This window comes from Hydractinia symbiolongicarpus, chromosome 8 (genome assembly GCF_029227915.1).
Source record: "Hydractinia symbiolongicarpus strain clone_291-10 chromosome 8, HSymV2.1, whole genome shotgun sequence".
Taxonomy (NCBI): Eukaryota; Metazoa; Cnidaria; class Hydrozoa; order Anthoathecata; family Hydractiniidae; genus Hydractinia; species Hydractinia symbiolongicarpus.
The window spans coordinates 7,441,144-7,454,426 of record NC_079882.1 but is presented as its reverse complement, the minus strand read 5'-3'; positions in this window follow the sequence as shown (position 1 = coordinate 7,454,426).

Below are 13,283 nucleotides of genomic sequence, written 5' to 3'. Positions count from 1 at the left end.
AAGATCTACTTGTACGTATTGCCACACAACCGATCATGGGGCATGTACAACAGGTCAAACTGATGCATTTCTTTTGGTGTTGTAACAGTAAAATGAGGGTAGTCTATACGTCTTGGACCAACATTGAACGTCAATTCCCCATCTTGTTGCTCCTTTGGGTGTAAAATATTTCAATTGCGGTGCCTTCTTGTCCGAGGCAATATAGAATTTATACATGTCGTTGTCAAACTTTCTCAGACTCTTGCCAGCCTTGAACTGCATCTCCCTTTGCCTGGTGAACCAGTCAAGCTTGGCTTGCCGGTCCCGTATACACTGGGTTTGGGCTGCATTAAGCTTTTCCATAGCTTAGTCCGTGTCCGTGTCCGTGTCCGTGTTTTCCATAGCTTAGTCCGTCCGTGCCCCGAGAGCTTGCTAAATAGAAAATTGGTCCCACTAAAGGTATTTATCGCAGCCCCGGCGATGATAACAGCGATCGTTGCCATCTTTATTTCAATACTACACATTATGGAGCCTGCCATCTAAGATAATGAACTGGGCATTCTGCAGGAGGTACACATAGCATATGAAATCCTTGGTTCCATAGGCTTTCTTGCTCATGTAGAGGGTGATGCCACCGCTCAAGCATTGTAAGGGTCTTCCGGAGCCATGTAGAATATCGTCGGGAGAGGCCATGAAATCAACGAATAGGGCATAGCATTCGTTAAAGAATTTCCCGATGGTGACATTGCTATCGTGGGCACCGAAAATGTTGACAATCTGCTCGAGATGGTCTTTTAGGAGCATGTCGTGGCTGTACAGTTCATTGGGCTCCCCCTCGACAGTAACGCTAATCTTCTCAATCTTGGGGTTGTAAAAGACCTCGTTGATCCCGGCATAGGGCTTCACCTTCCCGGGATCTATGAGGAGTAGCAGGACGCCTTTGAGACTCTTCGCGGGGGTGTCAAGTTGGAGGTTATATGACGTGTCACTTTTCTTCATGCTGACAACCTAGTTACGGAGTATTCTTTCATAGGGTAAAGCGAGACGGCTATACCGGGACATCATGGCACTCGCGAGGCTTTCGTGAGTGATCTTTTCAAACTCCAGCTTAGTGTTGGTATTGTTTAGGCACCATTAGCAACTTTTGCCGTCGTGCTTCCCGATGCTGCCGTACCTCCATCCTTGATGACGTCGGCATGAGCTGCGAAATTTATGGCAAATTGCAACCTGTCAAGGAGTCCTGCCAGATACAAGGGTAAATCCCCTCGTCAACTCAAACATTTCTCCTAAGGGTATGCAAAAGGTTTTGCCATAAGCAGCAACAATGGCCTTCTCCTCATCCGTCCCAACGTGGTCTCTAGCTTTGACTTGCAGGGCTCTGATGGTCCTGTCATTGGGGTTGATGCCGTCCAAAATTAGATTGTTGTCACGGTCTAACTTGGGTAACCACAAGTCCCAGTACACTGCCAGGGTGCTGTAGTCGCTAATATTCTATACCTCTTTACCATTCAAAGTTATGCGTAGATTTTTTACCAGGCTTTTGCCTATGTTGCTGACAATGGTACGCTTTGTATTGGTCCCTGTCAACGTTAGGTCTAATAAGAGCTTTAGACTGCCTGGAAAAATGACATCATTCTGGCGCATGTTTGGCACGTCAACAGAGATGTTCTCATTCTGGTTGATTGTTGAGGGTATATAGCTAATCTGAACCCTTTGCTTCCTGCCTTTGATACCGAAAACCTGTTTCGTCTCTGCGTATGGATCCAGATTTGTTCCGAATGCATTCATTTTATTATATAGGGAAATTTTCTAATAAAATGGCTGATAATCCGGTATTTACGTAGTATTAAGATGATGTTGATAAGGGTGGGAGGGATGATAAAGATGATACGCCATCGACGCAACAACTCCCTGGAACATCGGGTAAATCAACATCAGGACAACAACGGTCGGATATACGCAGGCGGCTGGGGTTGAGTACGGAGTCGGCCGAGATTATACTTTTTAAATCAAAGGTTGGTAGTCTCTACACGAATCTTAGGGATGGGTTGGGGCTTATGCCCAATGCTATACATTACGATAGGAATGGATAATGGATGAAGAAAATCAACTTGTTGTTAAAAAGATTATAACGGGGAAAAGATCCCTACCGGAAGTAGTACTAACGTTGCAAGATGGTAACTTTCCAACTATTGGACAGCTCAGAAGTAAGCTAGGAGGTACGCGTATGAAGTCCATAGGTTTTGATGATTATCAAACACCCAACAAGTGTAGTAGGGGAGAGGCCCAGAACCTCATAGAGAATATTAACGTAATTTTGTTGAATAAGGGCGAAGAGAATGAGGAGAGTGAGATGGTTCAGATGGAAACAATAGAGGGTAAGGAGAAGGAGGAGGCTGAGATTCAGATGGAAAAAATAGAGGCTGTTCAAAATTTTGCATATGATGTGGCGGGTTATATAGATACTTCATTTTCGGCATCGACGACGAGGAGGATATTAATATAGTAGGAATAAGGTCCGAAATTGAAAACCTACAGAATAATATCAAGGAAGTGAAGGATAAGATTATTAAATACGGTAGTGAAATTAATATAAAGGAGGGCAATCTGAAAGAACTCAAAAAGCAGAAAGCTGGGGTGCGAAGGAATCAGGATATCACTGATCTTGAGAAGGATATTAAAACCTTGAAGAATGATAGGAAGGTTGCACTGGGTAGACATGGTCTACTTTCTTTTGAGATTTTTAAGCATCTGGAAAATATCAAGGCCGAGTTTATGAAAATCACTGGAAATGACATGCCCTTGCTGGAGAAGCTTAAAATCCTCTTCAGTGAGTAGGGTCTGACTATAGCGAGTATCGTCTCTTGGTCTATTGATAAGCACCATTGTACTATCCGTCACGAGAAGAAGTGCCTCAGCGGGTGCTACAGGGGGGAGTGCAGCGGGAAGGGGTGGAAAAGGCTTTGTGGAGAAGCAATTTGAAAGGCTCGGAAACTTTCTGAAATACCTGGCAGGCAAGGCAGGCGCTGCATTACTAGGGGTCATCGGTACCGTAGTCTCCTTCTTTCTGAGGGTAGCGTCAACTATCGTGAAATATGCGGCCAAGCATCTGTACATGGCCATCGCGGCTGCTGCCGGATTTATCGTGCTCTATGTGAGGAAATAGGCCTATTTTTTAAGCCAGATGTAAGCGATTATTAGGCCTACTTCTATCGCGATCAACACGGTCTTGGTATTCTCATATTAATTTTGTGGTGGTTGTTCGGGGGTATGTATAAGAGGCGTGGCATGCTTGGGAGGTATAGAAGGTATAGCTTGTATTGTATGATCGGGAGTATGTATGGGAGGTGTAATAGGTGTAGTATGCTTTGAAGGTATATGAGGCATGGTATGTATGAGAAGTGTAGTATGCTTTGGGGGTGATTTGATAGTATGTTTGGGGGGGGGGTGTAGTATGCCTCACAATAGGCCTGTTATTCACATCGACCTTACATTGCCAGGTTCTACAAGGATGTTGTTGTTATACCCTACAATTTTTTCTATGTGCAAGTTTATGTCGAAAGGCAGCATGTACACCCTGGGCATGACGGCAAAATTCACCGGAGTTCGGGCATATTGAAGCACCTTCTGGAATTCTGTAATGTCATGCCCTGCATTCTCCTGACGCTGTACCATGGACTCAAATTTGCAATAGAATCTGCCTTGCAGTGTAGTTGTCCGCACCAGAGCGGATGAGAAATGCCTTGGCACCTGATTGAGACCCCAGCAACAAGACCACGTAAACCCTGATACTTTCGCTTAGCTTGGTTAGACCTTCCGATGTCAAACCCTGATTTGTGGGTATGATGAATTTGGCCCAATCACCATCAACTTGCAACCACCATCTACTGTTCTTCAACGACGACATGGCAGCTTTAAACTTGTACAAGGCATTAGCATCTGCGCCGTATTCGCGACAGACCTGTGCATACCCGCAGGTTGAGTGTGGGTTTTTGTACTGAGAAAACCCATCATCATAAGGCACGGGGACCTTCATTCTTGCCAATATACGGCGAATGTGGTAATAGACATGGAATTTGAAGATCGAGTTGACAAGGGGCACGGAACCCGTCATGTGCTTGGCCGAGATGCCTAATGCTGTAGTTGCACAATGGGTGGCAGAATTCACCTGGATATTCCAGTAGGCCAGGGCCTGCCCTGTCCAACCTATTCTGGCAGGGTCATTTAGCAGGTTGGTAGGGATCCTGATGGCATACTTGGTGAATTCAGGGAATGCCACCTCAATATGCGAGTCTGTAGACACGTACAAGCTCTGATGCTGCAAGTTGGCTACACCAAGTGTCCGGTCTCCCCTGTTACTTTTATACTTTACTTTGGGGTTGAATGAATACATGTTCATCCTTTCTAACATTAAAGGATGAAACAACTGTACATCACCGATATCGAAAAACATACGATATTTGAAGACTACCTAGGGCAGGACACTCGTATAGCTCTGAAATCGATAAGTATTTGATCTGCATGGCTGAACCTGTGCAGTAACAATGAGTTACTCCGATCGAGATCCTGAATGGTTTGTACAGAATAGAGGATTTGGCGGCCATTGTGAATAGCCAAGCAGAGGACAAGATTAAGCTTTTTGTCTTGATAAATGGACTCTGCAGACTCCGTGTCAGTGACGGCTACTCGGTGGTGATGCATTGACAATTACAAGAGCTCTTAGGCCTACCCTACGATCCCGCAAAAAAGTACTATGTGACGGGTGACTACAATGCATACTATAGGACTGATGTTTACCATAGATTGAGACACGTTTGCTCCCAGTTGGATGAAGACGTCTGCCTACTTGATGGGAAAATTCTGGCTTTACTCCCCACCAAAGAATTAAACGCCTGGAGGGTATGTCAACCTGGAGTTTTGATACTTCCGTTTACCTTCCACTGAAGGGCTCTACGTACCGTCTAGAGTTCATGTTAACAGACGTCTATCACCATGAGAAGAACGTTTCGTTTACAGGTCTAACCATGTGCATTCTCATAGAATAAAGATGAGAGATATCAGCAACCTGTACCCGAGTTTGCCGAGTGCACCTGCGCAAGGCACCGATATGCAGGATGAAGGACAGGTCTTTAGGCTTAAAAAGATTGAGGAAATAGCGCAATATCTGCGAAGTGAAATCAAGGAGAGGAACAGGCTTGCCAAGTAGTTTAAAATGCATAATACGTGGGTACGCTTCTGCAACCATGGTCTGCTTGGTATAAGCGTGATTACGTCGGGGTTTGGCATTGGAGCGATAGCCTCCGGCCTAGGAGTCCCCCTGGCCATTGCAATGGGGGGGGGCTCACGATTGCAGCTGGGATAGGACAGGCTGGTTTTAGAAACGCTTCGAAAAGGCTAGATTTAAAATCCAAGAAACATGAAGGTTATTGGCCGAGTCGAACCTGAATTCCATTATTGATCTCATCTCAAAGGCAATGGAAAACGGTGTGATTAGTGACTACGATTACAGCTTGATTAGTAGGGAAAAGGAAAGGTATATGCTACTAAAGGATCAGATGCGGCAGCGTTTTAGCCGTATTGTAAATGCGATCAAGGAGCAGGAGCGTACCCAGTTAGGTGCCAAGGGTAGAGAAGAGGGAAGAAATGACGTTTTAAAAAACTTCAGTCTGTGCATTATGCAAGCGCTACCTAGAGTCTCCACCTGAGTATAAGCCTTAATTTTATACATTTTATAGGTCTATAAGACCTATGAAATATGGTGTTTTATAATCCTCGCTTAGCAACCATTCCTTTTTGAAGTCCTTATACCGGCATTCCGTGATGTGTACCTGAGGGTGGTAGTTTTTACCTTGCACATACACCAATGAAATGGCCAAGGTGGCACTGGTTTTGCATGGCTCATCATAGGGTACTGGCATACCATGGAATTTAGTCATGATCGCGTCCTTGTAGTATTTGAGTTTAGCGTTCACATAACGATCCTTTTTCAGGGGCTCCGTTTTCAATTGCTTGGAAATCAACTCCCCAATCTTGGACCAGATTTGGCGATATTTCGCAACCCAAACAGTGTACTCTTCAAAATCGAGAATCATTGCTGGTACTGTATTGGGGTTGTACGGGGTCACCCATGTGGGGACCAGATTTTTGGCGTCTTTATCCTGAGGGCTACCACGAGGTTTCGTGTATGGTACCCTACGATGCACCGCTGATCATTACCCCCGTTGGCAGGAATGGGATCTGACACTCTCAGGTAGTCCACTTTGATATCGTTGATATCTGTAAAGGTAACAGCAAATGAGTAGAATAATTTAGGGTTGACAAGCTCATTCTCAAATCGTAGCATCTTGTTTTATTGAAGGTTTAAAAGACAGAGATTTGCATGTCATTTTACATGCGCCACCACTCCCTTTATACGTGATATATTTATGGTAGCAGTACCAGCACAACATTTTACCATTTACCGCGAACCTACGACCACAGGTGCACTTGTTGTACGCATCGAGTACCCTTCACAGTCCTTACATTGTTCCATTTATTCTATCAATAAGATCCTCCAGGTTTTTAATCTTCCGTTCATTCCCCTTCTCCCTCTCTGATTCTTGTACCAATGCTAGGGCCATAAAGGGTAGGGAGATGCCGATGCCGGCCATAAAGGTCATGAATGCTGCGGTTCTGAAGATATCGATTTTTGATTGACAGTTGATGCACATTTATTATAGTAGTATCTTACAACAAGGTTGTAAGATAACCCTGCCTTCAAACCAATGCCCACAACTTTCCTAGTTCTGCCTTTTCATCCTCCGAAAAGCACCAATCTATGACCCTGTCGGGATGCCAAGCTACTGCAGCTAGCTCGTTTCTTATGTTAGCCTTTTCGGCCATCCTCTGACGATATTCTTTTCGCCACCCATCACCAATTTTTCTGTTTTTTAACATTGCCCCAGTGACAAACCAGTCCGGCACGTACCGGAACAGGCTAGGATTATTTTCAACAGCCTTATTACACATATCCTGCGTTTTGAACCCATCCGGCACATACATGAGCAAAAGGAGATCAATTCCAACGACCTCGTTGCACATGTCTTGCGTCTTGAATTTGTTGGGGACATACTGAAATTTTCCGGGAAATTCATCGACAACCACTTTGTTGCACATGTCCAGCGTCTTGAGCCGACCCGGTACGCACTCGAGCGCGTTGGATACTTTTCAACGGCCCTGTCTCTATATATCCTGCGTTTTGAACCTGTCCGGCACATCATCTAGCGCCCAGGGATGTCTTTCAACGGATTTGTTACACATGTCCGGAAGGGCAATATCATTTTGGATATGTTGTCTGATGTCTTGCTTGCGCATCCCGCAAACACCCCTACATAGTCCACGATTTTTCGCAATATCACGCAATTGTTTCACGGTGTATGTATTCATTTCTTTATTAAATACAGAGTTTTTTGAAAAATGAAAAGTTGTGACGTCACAGGAAAAATTCTGCATGATATTTTTTATGAGAGTTTGACCGTGGTTTTTGGAAAATCCTGGTCTCATCATGACCCCCTATACTAGCTCAAGCACATAATTCAGCAGAACTAATTAATAATTGCTGATTTTAATTTAAAGAAATTGTTGAGGCTCAATATTTTTGGTGAAAGATAATGTATTATAGCTATAAAATCGTGACAAGTGTGTTATAAATGAAAAAATAAGAATATGTAGTCTGAAAATAACCTTTCGTAACTGATTATGTAAAAAAAATTTGCTTTTAAGATATTTTCCAAGCTGTTTTTTAGAGAAAAAGAGAAAATAGATAAATTTTCAGCCTTGCCGTTGTTCTTATTTTGTTTTTATTGTTCATCCATTTTCAGGTTTATTATTTTTCTTTTAAAATTGTTCTTATAAAGTTTATGTAAGTTACGTTAGCTATGATTTACAGTTACAATAATAATCAAAAATTGAATTTTGAAATTTTAAAATATTCAGTGATTTTATTCCCCATATTACTTAGTCCTCTTCAAAGTTCAGATTAATTATTGCTAATGGCGGAAATTTTTAAGCTGCAGGGCTTGTTGTGTTCTGTTGGTTTCGCTAGTATCAAGATACCACGATCGTTATGATCCACGATTTTTATCTTTGAAAGTTTGGTTTTCATCTGGCGTTAAATCGCGTTAATCTTTTCCCGCTAATTTCTGACCTCAGAGTTAGGGGCTGTTCATATGGAGGCGAGCTGGGCCGGTTGACTGGGCTGCCTCCCTCATTCGAGATCTCGCCATGCTTTAGAAAACCTTATAAAAAATGCATGTGTTCATATGAAAAGCGAGCCAGCTCGGCAAGGCGGGATGAAATTTTTCCATATGAACACACCAGCCGGCTAACCGGGATGACTCGGACGAGGTTGGTCTACACACTTACTACACGCAAACGAAAAATTCTTTCATGCCTTTCAAAAGATTTATAGCTACACTTCATCAGGCTGGAACACAAAATAAAGTTATACTAGAGATGAAACACCTCAAAATTCAGATTAAATGTCTACTTCTATATGATTTCCTCGTATTTTAAACAATTACATCTGATTTTCAAACATAGCTGGACTATTATATTAATGAGACCTTTCATTATAGGCGAACTGAACAGATATGGTAAGTTTTATGGACATTCTTACAAAGATCACTTTAGAGATTAATTCAAGTAAAAACTTTAGCTGAAACATGAGCCAAGTGAGCAGATTTTGGTGCGATTTTTTTTTCGCCATTTTTCGTGTGTGTTTTTTGTTGTTCATTAGTCATAATATAGTTACGTTTTTCCAATAATACAATTTCTGAAATGCAAATACTAAAAAACTACACCAAACACTAAAATTTGCTAAAACAATAGGCCTCTATGTAACTACAAAGGCAATTGAAATCTGGAATATATATAAAAAAACAAATAGCTAAAGCCTTTAAATTTTGGAAGAAAATATCCTCTGCTTAGAGGGGACAAGGAAAGTCAAGGCATAACATGCTGTTAATAAACTAAGATCCATTTACGGGCAACCCCAGCAATCAGAAAACGTGAAGAGAAGCTTCTGTATTTTCGCATGACTCAGCTTCCTGGACAATGACCAAAGTACTCGAGAAAATGTTGAATCAAACAAATACAAAAAATCGAGGTGCCAAAAAAAGTAGATAACAACCCCCATTAAGGAAGGCCGGAAATGTAACATAAGAGACAGATACGATTTGCTAGACACTGTGTCGTAGAAACAGCCTTCAGTAAAGACACCCAAAAGCAATCAAGGCTAAACTGTCTTGAGAGGGAGTTATTCCACTATACTTGCTTAGGTAAAGCATAAATATTGAACGCATTATTTTTTTTTCTTGGGTCCAAATTTATTTTAAGTGATCCAATTCTTTCCAAGATTAAATATTGACGACTCAATTTATAATACAAAAACCAAGTCTACTCTTAAATCAGGGTTAAGATTAAAGCTTTATTGGGGGAAGGAATAACTGATAAGTACCTAACTATCAAAGATTAGTGTGATTTTGTAAACGGCTGATCTGTCTGCAACTGATTTTGTAAATAAAAGACATTTGGTATGAACATTTCTAAATACGGATTTCTTTATGTTTTTTATATTACAAATAAATATATTAAATAGAGATGAATAAGTTACCATTATATGATAATATGTAAGTTTTTATAACGTTACAAATTTATGCCCGCCCGTAGATGTGATCTCTAACGACATGAAAAGGACATTTTATTTGGTTTCTTTTCACGTGTATCTCAAAGTGTTGAGTGAGTAATGTGGCCAGCAAAGCCTTCATTCCATGTTATTCCTCCCTAAAGGCATTGGTTTCAAGGACTTTTCATTTGCTTTCCTTTTCCTCGTGCATTTTAAAGTGTCAAAGTGAGCAAACAGTCAGCAAATATTCACATACCACCACAAGTAGCACAACATAATGTTTTTACATTTGCATCGTGTTGACAATACAATCTGTAGGACGTGCATGCGCTCCAAGCATCTTTGCAAACTAAAAATACAGAATTTAAAATCTTTGAATTTATTTGCTGTATGCAAAACTAATTCAAAATATCGGGCGCAAAACAACGTCTTTTAAATTACGAGGCTACGAAACACATAAAAGGCTGAAAGAACAACATATCAGAAGTTGTTTATCTTGTATATACCAATCGGCTACCGTATATTTAGATATATTTGACTTGCACGTTGTAGGTTTTAGAACGAAGATATATTCTGTTTCCAAATGTGTTATCTATATTATCTGTGTGAATCTAAGTAATCTTCATACGCAACAATGGTTAAGTTCAAATTTAAAATAGACCCACCTTTAGGAGTACGTATTTCTTTGCTTGTAGACAGCGTTGAAAACAATGTCTTCGTTGTTACTTTTGACGTCGTTGTTTTTGATGTTGTTGTCGTTGTCATCGTTGGTGTTGACGTCTTCATACTGGATGTTTTTTTCGTCGTTGATGTTGTCGGTTTTGGAATAACAACACGCCCATCAGTTGTTGGAAATGGGCCGTTACAATACAACGCGTTTAATTTCATGATATCAAGTTGACTCATCTTTGAATTGTATGATAATACAGATTGCCTGTTTTTTGACTCGATAGTTTTGACTTGATTATTCACAGCGAAGGCATATCTAAAATATTTATGAAAACTAGTCGTTAACCAGATGAAGAATTCACGGGTCCGCGGCCCTAAGATTTTTTTCCTTGTAAGTCGTACATATTTCTTGCTCGATATTTCATTTTTGTCTGTCAACGCACTATCGTCCCCAGCTAATTTTAAATTATCCTTTATGATAGAAGTGAAAAAGCATAAGAATATGTTAGAATTATCACTTACGGATTATAATGCAAAATAGATTTGATGTCGTAAGGTACTCTTGTATCAGCGCCATCTTGAATGTGAAAGTTTGTAATTTTTCCTAAACAAAAGAAAAATTGCCATTGCGCTTGATCAACTAACTTATCAGTACACAGCTGAAGGATCAGCAATTAAAGGGTACGAATGAGTATGTTAGTATGTGTTTTAAGTACTTCATTAGTAAGTTAGTTACCAGGTAAAATATTACTCAAATGCACAGTGACGTAATTGTCTCGATCACTTCTCACGTGCTCATGTTGAAATCCAAGAACGTGCAGTATTTCATGTATCGTTCCAGGTATTTGACATCCTGATGCTACTTGTATTCTATGCATCACGTTGCCTTGATAACCAATATTAGCTGAGCACCTGCGTGAAAAGTTTAAAAAACTTAATGTTGCATTTGTTTGATCTTATGTTTCTTTAAAAAGTTTAAAAGTTAAATAAACTATTCCTGCAGTTTGCAGTGCTAACTTGATACAAAACGTATTGTGATAATACAGTAATAACCGATTACCCCGAGCTATACCGCAAAATATCGCCCGAGGTCAAGATCGGTGCAATGACTGAGGAATGACAGAAGAATGTGAAAATTTAAATATGCTACTATAATTTAATTACAGCGAACATTAAAGTAAATGTTTCAATTAGCTATCCAAAAATAGTATGGGCTTTGACGATTTTTATATTGTTTGAGTAACCAAAAAGCCGAAGAAACGGGAGGCTGAAAAAGAGGGGTACGCATTTGTTATAAATTCGTCGTCTTGTATTTACTTTTTTTTGACAAAACTGGATATTAGATCATCGTTTTTTTTTATCGACAATGTAGCTAGTTAACGAGCTATGTTTAAAGACGCGTCCAGACAGAATGGTTCTAAATCTGGTTATTGTAACATAAACTTGATACGGAACGTATTGTAATTTGTTAATTTGCTTGGTGCGCTCTACAGTATTTTAATTAATAAACAAAATTTGTGAGGGTTAGAGTCTTATCCTAATAGAAGAAAACAACAAGCGAATAAATTACGTGATTCTTACCCTGTTGACATATAAAATCTGATGCGACTTCCCTGTTGTAAAAAGACGTGGAGGTTTCTGTATTCTTTAAATGTAAGACACGACACAGCGGAAATCTTTTTAAATGCTTCCCGAATTTTCGTGGGAATAGCTAAGAAGAGAAATGACATTAGGATTATAAACTCAAGTATTGGAAGTTTAAGTACAATAAATTTACATCCGACTAAAGGAAATTTCTTGTCTTCTAATATTAGGTCTAAAATTGGTGAAACAGTCTCGTTCTTTCTTCGATATGTCTTGAAGCTATTCCAGTTTCTTTACAAATTGAAGTAAAATCAACCTAGTCCGCAGGGTCCCTTTTCGCTTTTATTTATATTGCAGTACCCAATATAAAAACAATAAAGAGCCTGGGGACGAGGTTGAAGTGAAATTTTTTTTACTCACCAACATCAGTGTTGATATAGTATGGTATTGTAGTTTTTTCCCATTTCCTTGCTTTGATGTAAAACGGTCTTCTTGCATTGTTTCGTGAAGCTTGTTGAAGATCTATGATAGTAAAACCAAAAATGGCCACGTACGTACAAGCGACAGGTTTATTTTACTTTATTTTTATTAACAAAAGAGGCAACCTCTATCCTCAGGTAAGTTGCCTCTTTTTGCCAGTGAAAGACAAAAAGTCCTGAAGGTATAAGTTGCAAAAGAGTATATACGGTCAATTTGAGGGCTCTCTTTCTCATACTGATTGTCGATCTGATTTTGATCCAATTATTTTTTTATTCAAATTTTTTTTTACCTTGTGGCATCACACTGTCATTCCTGTTGCTGACAGTCCTTGATAAAGCTGGTATCACCATTACCAAGATTCCTAGTAACAAAAAAAAAACGAAATATAAAAATTATATAAATTCCGAAATTTACATTTAATTGTTTGTCTCGATTAATTTTTTTTTTATTTTAGATTAAAAACCATTTTACTGTGCGATATAGATTTCAATTTGATTGGTATCGAATTATTTTCTGTTCCATTTATGAGGATAGATAAACTGTGTCTCTAATTAGGATAAACATAACACTAAGAAGATTCTAAAAAATGTATACATAAAAAGATCCGTTTTCTTACTTACCCAAAACGCTTAGCAATACACGTCGAATCATAATTTAATCTTACAGACAAAAGTATATAAGAATGTACCGTGTTTGTTCTCGGATAAAGTTTTTCAGACTAATTAAGCAGATTTTATACCTTCTAGCATATATGACGTCACTTTGGGAAGTCGTTAAAATGTCCGATATGTTTAATTATCAGAACGTCGTTTGAGTTTTTTTGACTAGCTATTTGGACGGTTGTTTTTTAGTTTCGTTTTATTAGAAAAACAGACTCGAAAAATAATAAAAATATGCTACGAAGTTT